The sequence below is a fragment of the Scatophagus argus genome, chromosome 8 (genome assembly GCF_020382885.2).
Source record: "Scatophagus argus isolate fScaArg1 chromosome 8, fScaArg1.pri, whole genome shotgun sequence".
In the NCBI taxonomy this organism is placed as follows: Eukaryota; Metazoa; Chordata; class Actinopteri; family Scatophagidae; genus Scatophagus; species Scatophagus argus.
In genome coordinates this window covers 23,658,046-23,680,477 of record NC_058500.1, presented here as the reverse complement: position 1 = coordinate 23,680,477, position 22,432 = coordinate 23,658,046, and the positions used below count along the sequence as shown (strand labels likewise).

At 41.6% G+C, this 22,432-nt stretch overlaps 1 long non-coding RNA gene across 1 annotated transcript; it reads right to left on the bottom strand.

The window, feature by feature from the left end:
* Nucleotides 1-3,133: 3,133 nt before the first annotated feature.
* Nucleotides 3,134-21,251, bottom strand: LOC124063926. Its single transcript, XR_006844178.1, has 3 exons — nt 20,880-21,251; nt 9,211-9,287; nt 3,134-3,382 (listed from the first exon to the last, which is right to left on the bottom strand). It is a non-coding gene; the product is annotated as an uncharacterized LOC124063926 (long non-coding RNA).
* Nucleotides 21,252-22,432: the final 1,181 nt, after the last annotated feature.

Below are 22,432 nucleotides of genomic sequence, written 5' to 3'. Positions count from 1 at the left end.
GAACCGCCACCGTAACGTGGTGGAGGGGTTTGAGTACCCGAATGATCCTAGGAGCTATGTTGTCGGGGGCTTAATGCCCCTGGTAGGGTCTCTCAAGGCAAACAGGTCCTAGGTGACAGATCTGACTAAGAGTGGTTCAAAAGCCTCAAATGAATGATAGGCCCACCACCCACAGGAGGATTCAGAAGGGGTCGATGCAATGTGTTTTGGGGGACAGCTGTGGGCAGGGGCCCTGGTGACCCAAACACCCAGGACAAACACTCTGGCTATAGGAACATGGAATGTCACTTCACTGGGGGGGAAAGAACCTGAGCTAGTGTGGGAAGTTGAGCGGTACCAGCTACAGATAGTCGGGCTCACTTCCACGCACAGCCTGGGCTCTGGAACCCAACTCCTTGAGAGAGACTAGAATCTCTTCTCCTTTAGAGTTGCCCATGGTGTGGGCTTGCCAGATTCTGGAGGAACAGTGCGGTTTTCGCCTGGTTGTGGAACACTAGACCAGCTCTATACCCTCTGCAGGGTACTTGAGGGTTCATGGGAGTTTGCCCAACCAGTCCACATGTGTTTTGAGGACTTGGAGAAGGCATTTGACCGTGTTCCCCACGGCATTCTCTGGGAGGTGCTCCAGGAGTATGGGGGCTGGGGCTCTTTGCCAAGAGCCATGTGGTCTCTGTATGCCCGGGACAGGAATTTGGTTCACATTGCTGGCAGTAAGTCAGACCTGTTCCCAGTGCATGTTGGCCTCCTGCAGGGCTGCCCTTTGTCACCGGTCCCGTTCATTATTTTCATGGACAGGATTTCTAGGCACAGCCAGGGGACGGAGGGTGTCCGGTTCGGAAACCACAGGCTGATCTCATCTCTGCTTTTTGCGGATGATGTTGTCCTGTTGGCTTCTCCGAGCCAGGACCTTCAGTGTGAACTGGGGGGTTGCAGCGGAGTGTGAAGCGGCTGGGATGAGAATCAGCACCTCCAAATCCGAGACCATGGTTCTAAACCGGAAAAAGGTGGTTCGTCCCCTCCAGGTCGGAGGAGAGCTCCTGTCTCAAGTGGATGAGTTCAAGTATCTTGATGTCTTGTTCACGAATGAGGGAAGATGGGAACGTGAGATTGACAGACAGATTGGTGCAGCAAAAGCAGTAATGCTGTCGATGTATCAAGTCTGTCATGGTGAAGAAGGAGCTGAGCCAAAAGGGCGAAGATCTCGATTTACCAGTCAGTCTATGCTCCTACCCTCACCTACGGTCATGAACTTCATGACCGAAAGAACGAGATCCCAGATACAAGCGGCCGAAATGAGCTTCGGCGCTCCCTTAGAGACAGGGTGATGAGCTCTGTCACCCGGGAGGAGCTCAGAGTAGAGCCGCTGCTCCTCCAAATCAAGAGGAGCCAGTTGTGTTGGATGCCTCCTCGATGCCTCCCTGGGGAGTTGTTTCGGGAGGAGGCCCTGAGGAAGACCTAGGACACGCTGTAGGGACTATGTCACTCGGTTGGCCTGGGAATGCCTTGGGGTTCACCTGGAAGAGCTGGAGGAGGTGTCTGGGGAGAGGGAAGTCTGGGCATCCCTGCTCAAGCTGCTGCCCCCGCGACCAGGATCCGGATAAGCGAAAGAAGATGAGACGAACCAAGAAATTATTTGCCCAAATCATGGCATTTTGGACCCATAAAATTGTATTTTTGTCTGGTTTGAAATCACCTTATTACATTGGTGGGATAAGTTATTAAACTGGAAGGAAAACACTCAATTAAAAAAAAAATTAAACGTCAATGAAAGCTTTAATACTTGGATTAATACTTACTCAACTTGTGCAGGACACAAAGGAGTCTCGGATACAGCAGAAGAAAATAGATGGATGGATGGATATATAGTATATGGAGATAGCTGCACAACAATTATCTAATGCAATGTATCACAACATTTATAGCAACAACCTTTAAAATAATAGCAAAACACATGCATAGACAGTTCAACTGTGTGATACATTCTTTGTACAGCATTAATATATATGTGTCTATACATATACAGACACACATATACCTATATACTGTATATCTATATAGATAGAGTGTTTGTGTTACTTCCTTATTGGTATTCCTGCATGATTCCTGCATGAAGTACACACATTTTTGTAACACAAAGGCCTGTAATGGTCACATCATGTTGATGTAGACAGCCTGAAGAGCTGGACCATGTAAACAGCTTAGCATTTGCAAATTCAGTGTAGTAGATCAAGACTAACTGTGTAGTTCACTGCTCGTGTAATATGACGCTTCATTCTGAGCTCAAATTTTAGAATATTAGCTTTGATTATGCACCATTTCACAAGTGACTCATTATCTCATGAGGGGGTGTGCTCGTGACGGAAACTGATTGGCTTTATTGACCCAGAAAGCAGGATTAAATAATTAGAAAAATCTTTTACAATCCAATGGTACTCATGTCTGCATGTCACCCACTCATAATAAAACCATCCAAAGACAACACATTAAGCTGGGGGGAAGGGAAAAAACCAACATGAGAACACTCGCCCACCACCAGTTTTCGGATGTCATACTTGCAGTTCTTTGATCAAGTTTGGCGAGCAAAAACATTCTGTCTGTTCACTTTTTAAATGATTTCTGTCTGCAGCATGAAGAAAAGCTGCTGCCCATCTTTGCAGGTGAATGTTCCGTTGAAGTTCTGTGTTTGTGCCTTCAGCTGAGAATTATTCATAACACCTCTTGACCGGACATGAAAATGTCTCTGAACATTTCTATTTGTTTGTTACTCTGAGTTAGATATCTATCTATATATATATATATATATATATACATAGATAGATATCTTTCACTGAAGTCCAACTCCAAATTCCTGCTGTATGCCCCTTTTTCTGAAAAGGGCAAATGTTACATAATTTCTCAATTCCAATGTCAGCTTGCCAAAGTGTGTAATTATATCTGCAGTTACCCTATTTTCCTGCTCTTACCATGGCAGCGTATTCAGAACCCAAAGAGTCATTACCTTTTTGGAATTAAAAAAAAAACTCCATCAAAACATACCATCAAAAGGCTTTGCTATTGGTTTACCCTTACTAAGGTTACTGTGTCATGTTTTTTCAAAATGAGACCCCAAAAGCAGATGCTCGACACCAAGGTCAAAGTAAAATAAAAGTTTTTACTTAGGCTTGTGCAAGAATGATTCCACAAAAACTGAGTCTTTAGACTAACAAATAAGAGTTCATCTATTTTAGTCCAAGTCGATGGAGTGGCAGGAGAGTGCACGTGGTCTAATATAAATGAAAGGAATCTTTCATCCAGAGCTGAAGACTGGTTGATCGGAAACAAAGGCTGCGCAGACAAGGGCTGAGACTAAGCTGAACAGACTGGCAGACACGAACTGGTGAGCCTCAGCACAAAAAACACCGAAGGTAAGTTTTCCAAAATCATGAGACAGAGATCCAGAGACTAAATGGAGCCGATACTGTACAGCAGGGGTCCCCGACACTGGTCCATGGGTCATTTGGTACCGGGTCGCACAGAAAGAATAAGTAACTTACATTATTTCCGTTTTATTGATTATCAGAGTCTGAACAATGTTTTATTTTGAAAAATGACTGGATTCACTACGTTACATCCGTCTGTGACTCACTCTTGACGCATGTCTTGTCTTGTTCACGTGATATGTTACTGCAAAAAATAAACCCAAGCTTGCAAAATGAGTAAAAAACAAACGTCTCTGGAAAGGGGAAAGGCCCTAGATGGGACCTTCTCATTACAAAGAAACAGGCTCAGGCTCCCACTGATTCAGCGTTATGGTGAGTTGCATTTTTCATGCACTTTTTTTGTTGTTGCAGTGTATCTTATTTTGAAGGCATGTTTAATGTTACCATAGCAACCAGAGAGCATTGAGGGCAGAGAGGATGTTACTAATGTTATGTTGTTGGCGCGATGTTACGAAGACGCTGCTAATAAATTTGCGAGTACACATTAGATTCACATTTATTGTTATCTTTAAAAAATACAGTTTTTATGATGGTCTTATTTTATTTTGTTGTATTTATTTCCACCACACCGTAAAGGCTGGTCTGTGAAAATACAGTCTGATATTAAATCGGTCCGTGGCACTAAAAAGGTTGGAGACCGCTGCTGTACAGCACCAGGGCAGGAACAATCTGGCAATGAAGGCAGGTGAAAGCCAGTCTTAAGAAGGATGAGCTTAGGGTGGAGTTGATTGGAGAGAACTCAGGTGCACAGCAGGTAACCACCCAGATTCACTCTGGATTGGTGAAGGGTAACCACACGCACATACACAGAGAACAGGGCAAGGAGGAGGAGAGTGGAAAAATACCATGAAGAGGCATAATCCTGACACTAAGAGAAATATGTGAACTCATACAACTGCAATTCTAAAAAAGTTGGTATGCTGTGTAAAAAGTAAATAAAAACATTCATTCATTCATTTTCTATACCGCTTATCCATCAGGGGCTGGAGTCTATCCCAGCTGACTATGGGCGAGAGGCGGGGTTCACCCTGGACTGGTCGCCAGTCAATCGCAAGCTGACACACAAAGACAGACAACCACACACTCTCACACTCACACCTAGGGGCAATGTGGAGTAGCCAGTTAACCTAATGTGCATGTTTTTGGTATTGTGGGAGGAAGCCGGAGTACCAGGAAAAACTCACGCAGGCACAGGGAGAACATGCAAACTCTAACTCTCTTGCTATGTGGCGACAGTGCTAACCACTACACCATCGTGCTGCCTAAATAAAAACATAATTCAGTCATTTGCAAACAAGTTGTATTAACAGACAACAATTTTATGAAGTGTTCCTGAGCCCACATAGCAATATTCTTTATACAGTCATCGGTCCCACAAAGTAGTGGACCCCCATCCTTCTCGTGAATGACTGAGTCTTTCGAGGATTCCCCTTTCATATGTGATCATAACAAAATTTCCTGTTGCCAGTGAACCTGTTTACCCGTTGTCTCTGTTCCAATTTGTTTGAAATGTGTTGCTGGTCTCAAATTCAGAATAAGCATACAATTACAAAAATCAGTTGACAAGATACAACATTACACATATTGTCTTTGTAGTGTTTTCAAATGGATATGTCTGGAAGGAGTACCAAATGATCTTATTCTGTTTTATTTATGTTTTACACAATGCTGGAGACGTAGAAAGTGGCATGTAAAGAAACAGCCACATTTTATTTGGAGGAAATAGTGTATTTGAATTGTTTTTATAAGAAAAATATAGACTATCAGCAGAGGATTTTTAACCTTTATCACAGTGTTTCCCTACTCTCAACATACCACAATAGACATACTATAGAACCATGATCATGACCATGAAAATAGTAAAATAATAATTAAATAATAATTTATGTTCACAAAGGAACAAAACACTGTAACACTATCTTAAACCTTTTTTCATTTATACTTTGTCAGAGAAATCACCGTTACCTTTTGTTTACATTTGGATCACAGATTGTTTCTTTAATCTGACATGGGGGACTATATGATGAAACGTTCAGGGTCCACAGCTCATCCAGGATGTGCGTGGGCACCTCTCTGTCTGACCACCAACAAGGACGCACCAGCATTTAATCAAATTAGCCATGAATTTACTGCAGCGTATGCAGTACCGATCCTCGGCCATATGAAGAGTCGTAAAACTCAGGCAGAGGAGAGGGCAGGATGAACGGAACCACTCTGGGGCTGCAAAGTGTCTTAAGTGAGAGAGAAAAATCCCATGGCCCATTAATTTTCAAATTAACTACTGCCTGCCGGCACCCATTTTGTCCTTAGTCATAAAGGGATTGACGTGGAGGTTACTGCTGCATGTCTTTATGTGTCCAACCCTTGAGGGGTTGTCTCAGTCTTCTCCCTCAGGCTGCTTTTGTCTCTGTGTGTCCTGGTGCTCCAGCCAATTAGCATGCAATGTTAGCAAGCATGCACCATGCGGGGCTGAATATGCCCAAACCTGCCTCTCCGATTTCAGTAATTGCACTGTGGCCTCATTATCTCAGCTAGCTAAGCAAATGCTTGTGCAAAAAGCTGTGTATTGCACGTCAGTGTTCGTGCTTGTTTTTGCTTATGCTGTACATTTAATTACATTGGCTGGTAAAGTAACTGCAACTGCTCTGCAGGGAGTACAGTTTCGCAAGAAGTAATCTGACCTCCAGTCCAATAAAAACTGAGTTATTTTGCAGCACTGAATACAAACTGGCTGGCAGCAGCATGCTTATGATTCATTCTGGATGCAAGGAGGTGAGCAAATGGCACTGATTGTCTCTTGGCGGTTCATTAAGCAGCAATAAGGTCAAGCATTAGTGCCTAGCCATATGATATTCATGGCTGCTTATACCACTTAGCCTATCATCTGCTTCTTCTGGTCATGGCAGAGTCAGTCTTTAAACAAGCCAAATCAATATGCTAAAGATAATCACATAGCACTAGAATCATTGTTTGACAGCAGACTGGCACAATACATGATTCTGTGTGGGCCTTACACACACAGGCCAGTCCAAAGGTTACTATGGGTAAATGTCGGTCTTACATTATCCACATGTAGGTTTAAAGCACTCCTACAGGGCAGCCTGCTATGTCTGTAGAAAATGCCAGATGAAGATCAGACCACATGTCATCATTAAATCATGAGAAGAGCAGCTCGAGAAAAAAAAGAAGGCTAGATGAATGATGAGAGTACAGGGTTAGATGGTATACATACATACATACGTCTAAAGGCGAACCAGACTGACTTTGATTTCTCCAGTCTTCACATCTCCACCCTGTATCTCACTAACCTCATAATCCAAGGCCATGTCCCTGTAGAGTTTTTATAATTAATAAACCATTATTGATCTATTTGAGCATTACTATAAACCCACTCTTTCTTTTGTTGATAATACTGAGAATACTTTATGCTTCGTAGTCTTAATTTTAAGCCTGACTTTGTCTAAAATTGAAAAATACACATATGAACAGCAGGAATTTAAAGACAATCATTTGTGGTTTTAGATGAAGTTGGTCAACAGCAGCTGGGACACAGGAGTCTTATTGTCATGGTCCAGAGCTGAGATTTACACCAAAACTTGTGCTCATTGATTGTACAGGAACTTCCTCACCAAAGACATGTAACCCCCATGAAACCATATACATTTAATGTCACTGTGTGAGTTATTGTCCCCTACCTGCGGAGTCTGATTTTTTTTCTATGTGCGCATTCACTCTTCTTAAAGACATCAAAAATTTTTTGGTATATTTTTGCAAGACGTTATTGAGACCACTATGGTGGACTGCATGCATTTGCCTGTTTGGTTTTGGTAATAAATTATAATAGCAAATTAATGGTTTATTAAAAATTTTTACCAAAATATGTATTACTAAAATAAACTTAAATATTACTTAACATATTTTAAGTCAAGTCAAGTCAACTTTATTTGTATATCCCATTTTTACAAGCAGTTTGTCTCAAAGGGCTTAACATAACATCAGCATTAACACATTTTGATCTGGAAAAACTCTGAGAGAAGAATATATGGTTAGTGTTAAGACAAAGAACACAGATCTATAAAAATAGTACATTGTTTGTTTACAGTATCACAATATATCACAGTATTTTGAACTGTAGCCTCAATATCGTAATACATTTTATATTGCCAGATTCTTGAATGTACATAGCTCTATCCATCGGCCCCGCAACATTATCCAGCTCCAGACAAGACAGCTGAACATGCCTGGAAAACCTCCCAAGGAAGGCACTCAGGAGGCTTCCATATCAGACTGCCTCCTTCCAACATGAAAGAGCATTGGGTCTGCTCTGAGTTTCCTTTGGAGCTCCTCATCCCATCTCTTAGGAGAAATAAATACTGTCATCCACTGTGTGTTTTGTGTATTCATAGTGATACACTGCGACACAATGAACCATGGGATCTACTCATCTGATGTGATCATACTGCTTTACTAAAAATATGATACTGATCTTCTATTTTTCCTATAAATAAACAGAGGTCCCAACCTAATATGACTAATCAGAGAAGGATCAGGTTATGTCAGGTGGTTCATGCTCCTCATCGTTAACATCCTCAGCTCTACTGTCTCTACATAAACAGGCAGGTAAAGGCTTGTTGTTTCTTGTTTTTCTGGCTGTCATTCATCATCACTGTTGTGTCCATTTCTGCTTTCGAGTCCTACTAAGCATATTGATCGAGATGTTACACACACAACTGGTTTAGTTAAGTTTTAGAATAATCTCCCCAAAAAGCCTTTGAATATATATAATGCCATTATAGTCTTTTTAAATTTGTATTTATTTTAAATAAGCTTATTTGCTTTGAACTGAAAAGAAGAACAAAACCCGATCCACTTCTGTTATGAAATCACTCAGCCTGGGTGGTTGTCCTTGACATGTTAATGTGTGCTTATGTATACTACCAAAAATTAAAAGGGTGATGGGATGTGACTGCATTAATACAAGAAAAAAAAAACAACAAAAGCCAAAAGAATTCATCTTGGAATCCATTTTCGAGTTCAGGGCCCTATCACCTCATTCACTCTGAAATTGAATCCTAAACTCTGATGGGAGGAAATGTGCTCTTGAACCAGAAGGGAAAAAAAGGAGACGTGAGACAGAGACGTGGAGAGAGAGAGAACACACTCCATTAAATCAATTAAGTCTGCATGCTGCAGGAGCCTGGGCAGGAGGATAATTACTTAGGGAGAGTGATCAGAGACTAATCTAATGATGATGCCCTTTGCTACCCCACTACCAGACTTGATGAAGCAGCACTCCTGCGGGACCAGGCCCTGGCTGTGAAACTGAGGAAACACACAAACACACACACACACACACAAACAGATGGGGGATATGCAAGTGTCTGTGTGTGTGTGTTTCTCTACAAATGAAGGAGCAAGAGAGGGAAAGAGAAGCAAGTGAAAAACAAAGAGGGAAATTCAACCAGCAGGATTTTAATTGTGGCATCAGTATTCTTTGACTGCTGATCGTTTGTGTTGATATTATGTGATTTTAAGGTGCAAAGGTGTTTTTGTCTTGAGCATCTTAAACTAGGAACCCAGTCACCAGAATAAAATGTAACCACGAATGTTACTTATGGACATTTCAGACATATCTCATCACAACTTCCATGACACAGGTCTTATCTCTTCTATATTGCATGTATATGAGAGAACTGCTCTGGATTTGAAGGGCTCAGTGGCAGCGTGTCACCTGGGAATGACGTCAGGAAAGCAAGAGTCCACTGTTCAAGACCACTGCAACTAACTTTGTAGCCGTGTTTGTGGTGACTAAAAAGAAAGAAAAATTAAGAAAAATTACATTTACAGAACTCATGTTTTTGTGTCTGCTTCCATTTTAATATAAAGTGCAATATTTTAATGTTTGATTTTGAAGCATTCACATTACATTTTTACAGGCCACCGTGGCACCGGCTACCCCTGGTATTTGATCGGCCACCCTGCCTGGCCACCCCTACCAGAGCTGCCAATAGGCTTGTCTGAGTCGACATTCAAAAATATGCAGGATACCACAACTCTTTGCTCTGGTTGCACTTCAACTGATTCAGACTTGCACTCATCTTGCACTATTTCGTCTCATAAGGAGAAAACAAGGGTAAGTAAACAGTCACTCACAATGTGCAGTGTTAAATGATTTACAAATGTTTAAATTAAGTTGATAAGTAAGTCGTATCTAGAGTTAGCATGGTGCGCTATCTATTATAATCTGTATTTAAATTACAAAGTAATCTGACCCATCCCTGGTGCCAGATGAGACAGCCATTCTTTCATTGCACCAAGGCAGTTTTAAGATTGTGTTTATCTGCATAGCAATGTCTCATCAGCAAAGAAATGATCAGAGATGCTGGTGATAGCAAAACATGATCCAGCTTTTGAGCCCAATCTGATCCTGTGATCGATAGTGTCAGCGCTGATACCAGAGTGTGGCATAGATTTACATCACCATTGTGCATCAAGTAGCATCATTGTTTTCTGTCTGCCTGTTCACTAAACCGAAAGCACCATGTGACTGTTGACATTACTCCAAGCTGATCAGATCGCCGTTTGACTTTCAAGAGCAAACGGTAAGCGACTGCAGTTATGTAGTGCTTTTATTCAGATCATCCATACTGTTTCAACTGAGGGTTGTGGGGGTATGGTTTAAGGTGTTGCAGCTGTAACTACAGTGATGTCAGAGTGTCTAGCAGGATTTTCCATTTCTTTTTTGTCAGGGTGGGACAGGGGTTGTGGATGTTTTTGGGATTGTGGGAGGAAGCCGGAGTACCCGGAGAAAACCCACGCAGGCACAGGGAGAACATGCAAACTACGCAAAGAAGGGCCCAGACCGGGATTCAGACCTGGGACCCTCTTGCTGTGAGGTGACAGTGCCAACCACTGCACCACCGTGCCGCCCTGAGTATTGGTGTTAAGTTACTATTTAAAAGTAGCAACACTTTGAATCAGTGTTGTTTCTTCTCTTCCTGTCTGGTGGATGGCTAATACTCTCCTCTCTGTTCTGTCAGTCCTCTTCTCCTCTCTTTCTGTCGGTTTCAGTCAGCATGGAGAAGGAAAGGATTATCCCTCCAGTGGATTTCCACTTGACAGGGAGTGGGCTGCTTTTGAACTTTCACTGATGGGAAGCCTCTTCTCACTACCAAGCTGTTCATGAAGCACGAGTGGCTCAGACATATGGGGTGAGCTGCAAACAGGGTGATGTCAGAGATAGAGCAAAGAGAAATAAGTGGAGGGAAACAAAGCTCAGGGAGTTAGGCAGGAGACAAACAAGATGAAGGCCTCTGCTTTGGAGGCAGTACATCTTAGAAGTTTGATGAAAGTGAAATGGGAGATGCTGCAGACATTTACTCAATTTCATCTCTGCTTTTCAGGAAAGAAAGGAATATTTCCAGAAACAACTCAGCACTTCATTTACAGTAGACAGTAGTAGTAGTGACAGCTGACCTCATAGAAGTAGAGCAGAACTACTATGAGATTTGCTTAGACTTGTAATAAAAGCAGGAGGCCATACAGATTTACACCACAAGACAGTAAAGATAAATTAAACTGCAGGGGACGTGGGCGAAACCCAGAAGTGCATGTGCAAATCTGTGTCCACTGTTCTGTCAAACAGAAATCTATATGGAAACTAATACCAGAAAATGCATTGCCCCAGTTTCGGATTTTATTTTTAATTTCCTCAGCTGTTACAACCTCATCACTTACACTGTTTATTTGTAAAGCGGCCGTTTAAATTTCAGAAATTTGAGAAGAAGCCCTTGCTTCTATGTATTAGAGTAAAACAAAAGACATCCACTTCCTTATCTTATGTATGTTATTTCATTAATTGGCTTATCTATTTGTACCAGTCTAAAAATGAAAATTATATATTCCATTAAGCCACCATTAAACACCAGTATAACATCTTAATTATATTTTTTTGCTATTTCTGTCATGGCTCACTGCAACTTTATTCATATGTATCTTGCCACTGACAAGCATGTGTGAGTTTTTGAAACCCTGCTGTGTATACATGCCGTTGAGATCAGCCTGTCAGGATCAGCCTGGCAGTCTGGACCAGTGCAAATAGAAGAAGAATCACTGCTGCTGAGTCTGGGATGTTACAGCAGGTTTACTGATTTGAAATGGGAGGTCACTGACTTTAACCGGCCTTAGTATGTCACATCTGCACAGGCTCGGTGAAGAGCTGCAGCCATGTTGTGGAGGAATGCTGTACTGCAGGGACTATCTGGATTCAGTATTTAATGATTAGATGATCGCGGGACAGTACTTGCTATACTAAGCCAATGGGACCCTGTTTCACAGGCAAAACTATGAAGACTTTTGAAAATACCAAAAATTGTATATAATTTTTTTTTTATAAATTATATATATATAACTTCCTTGACAAACCAAGGTTCTAAGGCAAGTTTAACATTTTGACACAAATTGAAAGTCAGTGGCTTACACTTAAGCTAAAAAAAAAAAAAAAAAATCTATTTTATATTTTAGGTTTTGCGTAATTCATTAGCCTCTACTTGTCTTACCAAATAGTGGTCCATTAAAAGGCACAAGAGGCTCCTTCTCTTTCTATGCAGATAGTTCAAAAAGGCTAAACCTCCCGCTGTTGAGAATGTTAATGATTATCTTTTCTTTTATTGTGTCTATTGACTGTATGTGTGTGTGTGTGTGTGTGTGTGTGTGTGCATGTGGGTGGGTAGGTGGGTTGGTGCCATTGTGAGCACATTGTAAGCGTTATTTGTGTGGGTGCATTTGTGAAACACTAATGAGGATTGGAAGCATGTGTGTATCACATAGTTTGGTGCTTTCAACCCGGCAAATAACGATTTTATTGTTATTTTTTATTTCATTGTATGTTCTCCATTCTTCCTCAACTATGTAAATATGTGTATGTGTGTGTTTCAATTTTACTGATATTTTTTATAGATTAAAATCAAGTTATTATTATTATGTGATTAAAAAACAGCAGCGACACCAACGTTTTTGCATGCTACGTCTGTATCTGTTATCATAAAAACACACTCTCTCTCTCACACACACACACACACACACACACTGCTACTGGTATAATCATTAATATTCTTTACAGCAGGCGGTTGAGACTTTTTGAACTTGAAGCATGAGAGAGAGAAGAAGCCTCTTGTGTCTTTAATGGGCCTCTATATGAAATATTGAACAGGCTGTGATCGTGAGTGCAGCAACTGTCTGAGGTGTGCTGACGGCGAGGAGGAGGAGGAGGAGGAAGAGGAGGCTGAGTAGGAGGACTGGGAATGTTGAGGTTAAAATATCATTAACCTGCCAGCCCATATGTACAGTACCATTTAAAAGACGTTTAATGAAACTGATTAAACGGCTTGTAAGCTCTCAGCATGATGCTGCTGCTCTTCTCTGCGGGGGGAATCTTCTGCAGTAAGTGTGCTGCTGCTCTTCCTTCAGTACTCAGAAAAAACAAAGTAAAAGTCACTCAATCACTCATTTTAACATGTATATGGATAGATCTCATTTTCAGGTTTGTTCTTCAAAAAATAATGTGGGAATTTGTTAGTGCTTTGAATATTTAAGTTGTGCTACTCATTGTTGTTGGATGGTTTTATTCTTCCATGTTTGCATCTCTCAAATTGTTTTGAAGTCATACTGTATGTCTTTGGCTTGTAGTGAGAAAGTGCTGGTGAAAAGCTTTTATCTGAGTTTAAAATCAGACTAAATTTTACTTACATTTTTAAAAATATAATTTGCAGCAAAGCCACTTCGTGTAGAACTTTAACATGACTACAAAGCATCTTTGAAATTACTATAATGGTATTAATCTTAGTTTATATAAAACTGAACCAGTGAGAACAGGAGCAATGTGATGTTATGAGACGTAATCTAAATGACATACCACTTTCAAGTAAGCAGCACTGTTATGCCATTTCATTGCTGCATTTGTGACTTTTAGACAACAAAAGGAAGAAGTCAGGTGACTTTGGTTATGTGTGGATCTCTCTTCATATTACATATTTTCACTATAGATCATTCACGTCTAAAATGACATCAGAAAAGCTTAATGTGGATGACATTAAATGAAACCTAAAATGCAAAGAGGATGTTCTGACAACATAAGCAAAATGTAAAATGACATAAGACATTGGCATTTTATTTATAGAAAATTTGGTAAGGCTTACAGCAGGATGATTACAGTTACCTGTCCTTTCATGACCTGTTGTCATTTGTCCTGTTTTTTCATAGTACATACTTTGATGGACTATACAAAATCTGAGCAAAGACAATGAACATGGACAGAAAATATGTGAAATCTGAATGAGGTCATTCAGTCAACACAACATGAACAAACATACACTTGAACTATGAATCATGTCCTTGTATTTCAGTGTTTGTCATTTTAAGACCATGGGAACAAGAAGAATGTATCAGATATTCATGACTTTCTAGCCTTTTCAGTGAATTTATTTATTTAGGAAAACCCTTGTGAAAAGATATTTAATTGGTCGAAATAAAATAACTGTCAAAAACAACACTGGCCTCCAGTGACAATGGTACAGCGTATAAAGATTTTCCTCCCCCCTGTCGCCAAGTGTTTGCCTGTGAGGTTTTGCTTCCTCATGGGGTTTTGTTGTGCCTCTCCGTACCAAAAATTAAATTAAAGAGTTTGGTCTAGACCTGCTCTAATAAGAAAGTATCATGAGACAACTTACTGGGTGTGATTTAGTGTTACATAAATAAACTGAACTGAATTGAATTCAACTGAATATAGACAAAAGTACTGGGGCACCCGACTATTTCACCAACAGAGACTGTAATGACATTGCATTCTAAATACACAGACAGCTTTGCAGCTATAACAGCTTCTACTATTCTGGGAAGGTTTTGGAGTGTTTCTGCAGGAATTTTTGCCCATTCATGCAACAGATCATTTGTGAGGTCAGGCACCGATTTTGGACGAAAAGGCCTGGCTCACAATTTGAATTCCAGTTCATCCCAAACATGTTCAGCTGGGTTGAGGTCAGGGCTCTGCGAGGGCCAGTTCTTCCACATCAAACTCATCCAACAATGTCTTTATGGACATAGCTTTGTTCACAGTCATGCTGTGGCATGCAAGCTGGAAGCATAGCATTGTTCAAAATGTCTTGCTATGCTGAAGCATTAAGATTTCTCTTCATTGGAATTAAGAAGAATAAGAAGAATCAGCTTTATTGACAGTATATATATTTTTACATACACACACTGAATTCATCTTCTGCATTTGGCCCATCCTTAGTTGAACACACACATGCAACACCCAGCAAATTACATGCAGTGAAACACACTCAGGAGCAGTGGGCAGCATCAAGCGCCCGGGGAGCATATTAGGGGGTTAAGTGCTTTGCTCAAGGGCACATCAGCCGGCTAATGGAGGGGTGGGGACATTTTTCGCATTAATCACTCCACCACACCCAAATTTTTCCTGCCCGTCCGGTGGGGGAATCGAACCGGTGACCCTCCGATCACAAGATCTCCAACCTCTAGGCCACGGACTAACCCAACCCCTGCAAAACAATCCACCCCGTTAATTTTGTCCAGTGACGTGCAGTCAGGGGAGGCACGAGACGCTGAATTGAATTAAAAATCGCTGAATTGTCACATTTACCGTTCAAATACTGAGAAGAGACGTGCGGTGAGGCAGCAGCCTGTGGAGCCTCACCACAATGCGCAATGACTCGGCTAACTGTGCTGACATGCTAGGCAGTGAGACCGCATTGCTGACTCTGTATGTCGCTATTAAAATGTTCAAACGCTTTTGCTATATGAACTAAATTTCCATAGTTTAGCCAACGTATATAATGTACAGTGTTTTTTGTCAACAACTGTATGTGTGTAACATGTTTCTTGTACTGAGCAATCATAAAACGGACGTGAAAAGGCACGAGGTGAGGCACGCAGTTCTGCTGCCTCATGGTAGGGGGCACTCATGATCCCAGGGATTCTTCTTGTGACTCCTCGACTGCAGAATAAGATTAAGATTAAGATTAAAGTGACATATCTTGTCATTGGAGGGAACTCACTCCAATGAAATTTGTTCTCTGCATTTAACCCACCCAAGTGACGTGCACACACACACAGCAAACCCGGGGCAGTGGGCGACCGCGTGCAGCGCCCGGGGAGCAGTGGGGGTTAGGTACCTTGCTCAAGGGTACCTCAGCCATGGACACCGGGACGGGGAATCGAACCAGCGATCCACCGGTTACGGGTCCGACACCCTAACCGCTGATCCACGACTGCAAGTGACAGCAAGACACAATCTCGAGTTAGCAAGTCAAATGCGGTCATCTGTTTATTTTTTCCTCTCATCTGGCCTTACTTTCAAAATGGAGGATTACATATCTAAACTCAAGCAGTTTTCTAAACTGGATTTTCAATCGAAGCAGGAGGTAATAATTAAAGGAAGACCAACGCCGGAGCTAAAGGGTTTGCTTCCGGTTGCTGATATGAGACTTTAAACATAACCCGCTAAATGCTGCCAATCAAATGGTGAATAAGCTACTCTGTAGGGTTTGTGATGAAGTCAGTGCCTCACCAGCCATGAACCTCACCGCACGTCACTGCTTTTGTCTATATAGTGTATATTCTTAACAGTCTTTTCAAGAATGATCCTATCTTGACATAGTTGACGCTGCTCTGTCCTGCGGTACATTTAAAGAGCAGTGCTTGCATGTTAGGAACAAATTGGTGTCCACAGTGTGTTTTCAAAGCATATACCCTCAGCATCATGTACAGTTTGTGTGTAGAGGCTCAACCCCAATGACATTTTCAAAGTCAGTTTTAGTTTGTTGCTTATCTGAAGCTTCAAACCTGAATCTTCTTCACAAGTGTGGCTGTCACCTACAAGTGACTCTTAGCACTGACAGAGTTACACACATTTCAGACAAAAGTGAAATGATGACAATCCACCAAGAAGCTGCTTCTACACTTGCATCTCTTATTCCAACAGTGACATATTATTATGTAGAAATCACTGTAGTACTCTGTTCTATTTTTCTATCTTATTTAAATAAAAATAATGGACATACATCCAACTTCCCCTTGTTTTTGTTTTTTTTTGTGCACAGATTAGTCAAATAAGATATAACACATTAATCAATGAGTCTTAGAAGTGTTGGTAGATGTAATCTTGAACTGTTTTCCCCTGCTTCCACTCTTTATGCTAAGCTAAAGAGTGTCTTGAATCACACAAATAATAAAATGTTGACCCTCAAGTTACAAAGTTAATGGTCTGAGTGTTGTGTTCCCATGTTAACAGTATTAGAAAAGAAAGTGCCAGGTGAATTGGATAAAGGCTGGGGTGACATATTGTGTTGTAAATGTCCCAGTTTGGACAGGAAAACCCATGTTGGTCATCATGATAACAAAGCACCAAATAAGTTTGAGTTAATGTGCTTTTCCAGTAGCTTAGTATTTGTTCCTAAAATAACTTTATGCTGTTTGAATGGGCTCATCTCCTACTTCCTGTATACAAACCAGCCTCCTCTCTCTGAACTTCACAAGGAGTGGTGGGATTGCAGTGCTGTGAGGCCTTCCCTCTTCAAATAATTGAGATGTCTGCAAATCCAGATAGAGTCACATCTTTCCACAGAACTCATGGGACCCTTGAGGGAAATCCTATAAGTGTATTACAGTAACCAAGCAGCCTTTTAAGTTTGAGACTAACAGAGGCAGTGGCACTCTAGGCATTTTTTGATTTTCATAGCAGCCAGCCGCAGGCACTCACGGCAACAGGCTGTGTAAAAAATCTCTGGCATCGCTAAAATAAGCCCTTCAGGGAGCAAAGCAACGAAGGCAGAGAGTAGGGGAGAGACAATGAAGACTAAGCTAACAAGACATAGCTATTATACACACACATATAGCTTAGCAAAGTTGTCCTTCAAATCATTTGTGCTAGTTGCAAGGCATGTTGTCCACCCCTATGAGCTGCTCTGCTCTACAGTTAAACATACTATGATGTAATATACAACTAGAAGTGCACTCAGAGGGCTCATACCTCCACCAATGCCAATAGTCCACTCTTCTATGATATGAAAATTGTAATTTCCAAAAGTATTAGCATTATGTCAAAATGTGGTTCTGTCTTTCCGGGCATCAGACTTTGGGTATTGGGCTTGCAGCCCACAGTCAGCAAAAGTACAAAGGGTCTGAGGTTGGACTACAGGTTAATAACTAGGTTACGTCTCTGTCTCTGTCTTCTGCTCTGTCTGTGTCATGGAAGTAAGGGGCCTAGACTAACCTCCGAAAAACATCCTCAGAAAGAGGGCTGTCTGGATACTCTAGTGTACAAGAAGGGATAACAGAACCCTTAATCCAGGTAAACCAGGTAAAAAATGTTATCTTTGATTCCATTAGCAAAATAAAGGTTTTAAAAATAGGAAATGAAAAAAGAAAACAAGACGAAGACAGAATGACGTTAATAACAGACAGTAATTGAATCCAGTTGCCTGTATGTGTGTGTCGGTGTGGGTGTGACTAAAGGGCTCGCTGCCATATGCGCCACTATCTCCCCTCAGCATCCAGGTAGCTGGGGGTGGCAGCTCCTCCACCCCCGAGTGCTGGGCCGTCTGATCAGCTTCCAGACACCCACTCGCCCTCCAGGAGCGACAAGTCAGCCTCTGCCACCAAGCCTGATTTAGCTGCAGCTAATATGGTGGGAGAGAGCTGACGGTCCTTTGGATATTTCAAAGGCTGGATGACAACCTGAAAGCCATTAAGTGGAGGCAGTGAGGATGTGTTGTGGGAGAGGAGAGTATGTATTGTCGGTCAAGAGGAAGATGGAAATGTGGAGGACAAGAGACTAGGGGGAAAAGTGGGAGAGAGAGACAAAGACAATGACAATATGAGAACAAAAGTTTAAAAGTTTAACTAATACAAGAATGCTGCAAAAATGCAGTAAAGCTTATAATTCATGTTTTAATATGTTGTGTTTTGTAAATTCTACTGTTTTGTCTTTGCGAGAAATACATCATAGTCACAGTGTTCACAGTTTGTGAATCACTTCAAGACCAGAATAGATTTTTTCAGCCTAAATAAGATATTCTAAGGCAGTATGATAGTTTATGATGACCCACATTTTGAAATTTCACAAAAATGAACTGTACATATCCATGGTTCAACAACTTTGATTCTTATTGGAGGGCAGAAAAACATCAGGCAAACCTGCTTCTATCAAATACACTAAAAATACACTATATTGCCAAAAGTATTTGCTCATCTGCCTTTACACACATATGAATTTAAGTGACATCCCATTCTCAATCCATAGGGTTTAATATGTCGACCCACCCTTTGCAGCTATAACAGCTTCAACTCCTCTGGGAAGGCTTTCAACAAGGTTTAGGAGTGTGTTTATTGGAATTTGTGACCATTCTTCCAGAAGCACATCTGTGAGGTCAGACACTGATGTTGGACAAGAAGGCTTGGCTCACAGCCTTCGCTCTAATTCATCCCAAAGGTATTCTATCGGGTTGAGGTCAGGACTCTGTGCAGGCCAGTCAAGTTCTTCCACACCAAACTCACTCATCCATGTCTTAATGGACCTCGCTTTGTGTACTGGTGCACAGTCATGTTGGAACAGGAAGGGGCCATCCCCAAACTGTTCCCACAAAGTTGGGAACATGGAATCTCTCGGTATGCTGAAGCATTCAGAGTTCCTTTCACTGGAACTGAGGGGCCAAGCCCAGCTCCTGATAAACAACCCCACACCATAATCCCCCTCCACTAAACTTCACACTTGGCACAATGCAGTCAGACAAGTACCGTTCTCCTGGCAACCACCAAGCCCAGACTCGTTCATCAGATTGCCAGATGGAGACACAAACACGTCTTCACTGCTCTAAAATCCAGTGGTGGCGTGCTTTACACCACTGCATCCGACGCTTTGACTTACACTTGGTGATGTATGGCTTGGATGCAGCTGCTCAGCCATGGAAACCCATTCCATGAAGCTCTCTACGCACTGTTCTTGAGCTAATCTGAAGGCCACATGAAGTTTGGAGGTCTGTAGCGATTGACTCTGCAGAAAGTTGCCTCTGCGCACTATGCGCCTCAGCATCTGCATTTCACATGGCCTACCACTTTGTGGCTGAGTTGCTGTTGTTCCCAATCACTTCCACTTTGTTATAATACCACTGACAGTTGACTGTGGAATATTTAGAATTTTCACGACTGGACTTTTTGCACAGGTGGCATCCTGTCACGGTACCACGCTGGAATTCACTGAGCTCCTGAGAGCGGCCCATTCTTTCACAAATGTTTGTAGAAGCAGTCTGCATGTCTAGGTCCAGCTTCATTTTATTTTCTAACCCAGAAAAGTGTATTTTGTGGTAAGTTACTCTAGTATTCAACATGGTACAGCAGGTGAGTGTGAGGCAGCAGGGGAAGAATCCAGTTGCAATTAAAACAGGCAAACAGGACTGGTTTAGTTATTAGAATTAAGGAAAAAACATGCAGGCAGGGAAAGGGTTTGACTCGGAGTCAGTTTCAGTTCTGATGGATCACGAGGACTTGGGAGACTGTCATCACCAATTTCTGCAGTTTTCTGAAATCTGCAATCTGATAGTTATGCTCACTTCATACAGTGCTAGGCTAACTGTATAGAAATGAGAAAGGATGCAGACTTTGTCCATGTCTGTCAGGCTCCCTGTCATGTGTCGGTCACATTCCATGTGCTTAACCAAGGGCAATGAATAATTTCAAGGAAACACTGGCATCGACATTCCCATTAGAACAGTTATTGTGTCGTATAGGGAGGAGGACGCATGTGGAATTTAGGGACATCTCCTCACCATATTTTGGGAGGACACAATTTTCTCTACAAACATTTGAGTGAACTTGTTCACATTATTTCTGGAGTGAAATCACAATAGTCAATTTTGATACCTTTTCAGAGGCTACTCAATGATTGTTTTGCCATTTCAGAGAGATGGATGGAGAAAGAAGGAGTGAGAGAGAGAAAGAGAGAGGGACAAGCCGCCAACAGTGGTTTCTACATGCCTTCCCCTGCTTATTTTGACAAAGTATTTATGAATGAATTCAAAAATCTATTATCAATTCAAACATATTTTGTGCTCTGCTGGTGCTAAACTTTTAGGGTACTACTCTGATTAGTAAGTACTGTATGGACACACACCCTTGTGTTGTTCTGATTCAGCCCTTTTGAGACCCTGGCATAGTTAAAAAATAATAGTAATAACAATAATAACTAGAAAATTTCACAAGAAACTTTGAGTGGGCCGATGTCGCTCACCGGGACTCTATTGCCAGGGCCCTGCCTGCGCACATCTTTTGATACACATGAGCTTTTCATTTCAAAACTGAAATAAATCAAAAAGAGAACAAACTCACCAGACTATCAAACGTCGGACCGTCTGGGATTCGAACCCCAGTCTTCGGTGTTGCAGGCGGAATCACTAACCGCTACGCTAGCGGGTCAACCGCGCCACGCGCCCAGGCTTGTGGTAACGAGGTATCGGCTCCTCCAATGTGCGTCCTCTTCGGCGGTAATGCACCTTTGTGATGGCCGACCTCAGAGATCTTTTCGGTCCCGACAGCTCTCCTCTGTCAATCTGCATTACGTCTCCTTATACCGTTACAGACCCGAACAGAGGAGGTCACAGCAGCCTGCAGCCCATGGCCTCCCTTGGCGCCACACATTCGAACACTTCCTGGTCACCGTCTCTCCTCCGCCCACTTCCGCACTCACCTAAATACATTACGCTGGGCGGGGGCAGATGGCGCCGTATAGATCATTTAAAGGGCCTACGCATTACACGTTAATGTCCTAATGGGAGTGGCCCTGTTGATTAGAATAGAATATCTTTATTGTCATTATACAATGTGTTACAATGACGTAGGAGGAGCAACTCATTGGAGTCCTATTCATCAAAATAACTAAATAATATATCAATTAAAACATTGTATGTAGATGTAAACTGCAGATAATGTAATTCATTCAGTATATGTGTGAGTTCATAAGGGTGATGGTTTTCCCTCGGGATATCAATAAAGTATCTATCTATCTATCTGTCTATGTTTTAGGCATGTTAATCCAAAATCTTTAAGGAAAACCATGACTATCTTGTAATAATGGGACTGATTCCATTTCATGATTTACAGTGTTTTTGATTGTACAGTTTATACAGCAGGTTAAACCTCTCCATTCATTTAAAATTGAGAAATCCTAAATACCAGGAGGCTACCACAACAGCCTATAAGTGAAGCTGGGAAACATGGCAGATATCAACATGACTGAATATGACTCAATATAATAGAGTCCAACTCTTTATGAGTTGAAGAAAGAGGAATGTGTGTCAGAACATATCAGAGTGTTAGGCCTACAAAGTTGGCAGGGTTTTCTCTGGCATTTTACCAACTTAACATTGATAATTCTATGAGGAGGATTAAGGCAACTTCACCTGCTGCTCTGTCAAGAACATGGGGACTCAATATGTGAAAATTCTATTGTTTATGTCCATTTTACATTTTGAATGAAGGTTCTTTCTGAAAGCATATCCAAATGCTAATTCTCCAAAGTTAGCTGTCTTTTCAGACTCATGTGGCCGTTTTTCCTATGTTTAATATGAGGAAGGTTGATTTTAGTTTCTCAGGGATTTTTCAAATACCGTTTATCTAATTTCTACCAAACCTCAGAACACACTGGTAAAAGTTTTAGGATGCTCACGTAAAAGCTGTGGGACTAGTTACATGCCAAAGAAGGAGAATAATAAGAAGAAGTATAAGCAATAGTAATGGTGGGATTATGCACTGGAATGGGGCCTACGGCTTTGCATTCAGCCCCATTCTAGTGCACTGGCCCACTAAGAATAAAATCTCTGCCAATTTGAGGCCACACTCCTGGCCTTGTGGAGAGCTTTCACTCTGCCTTTGAGTGTGATCAT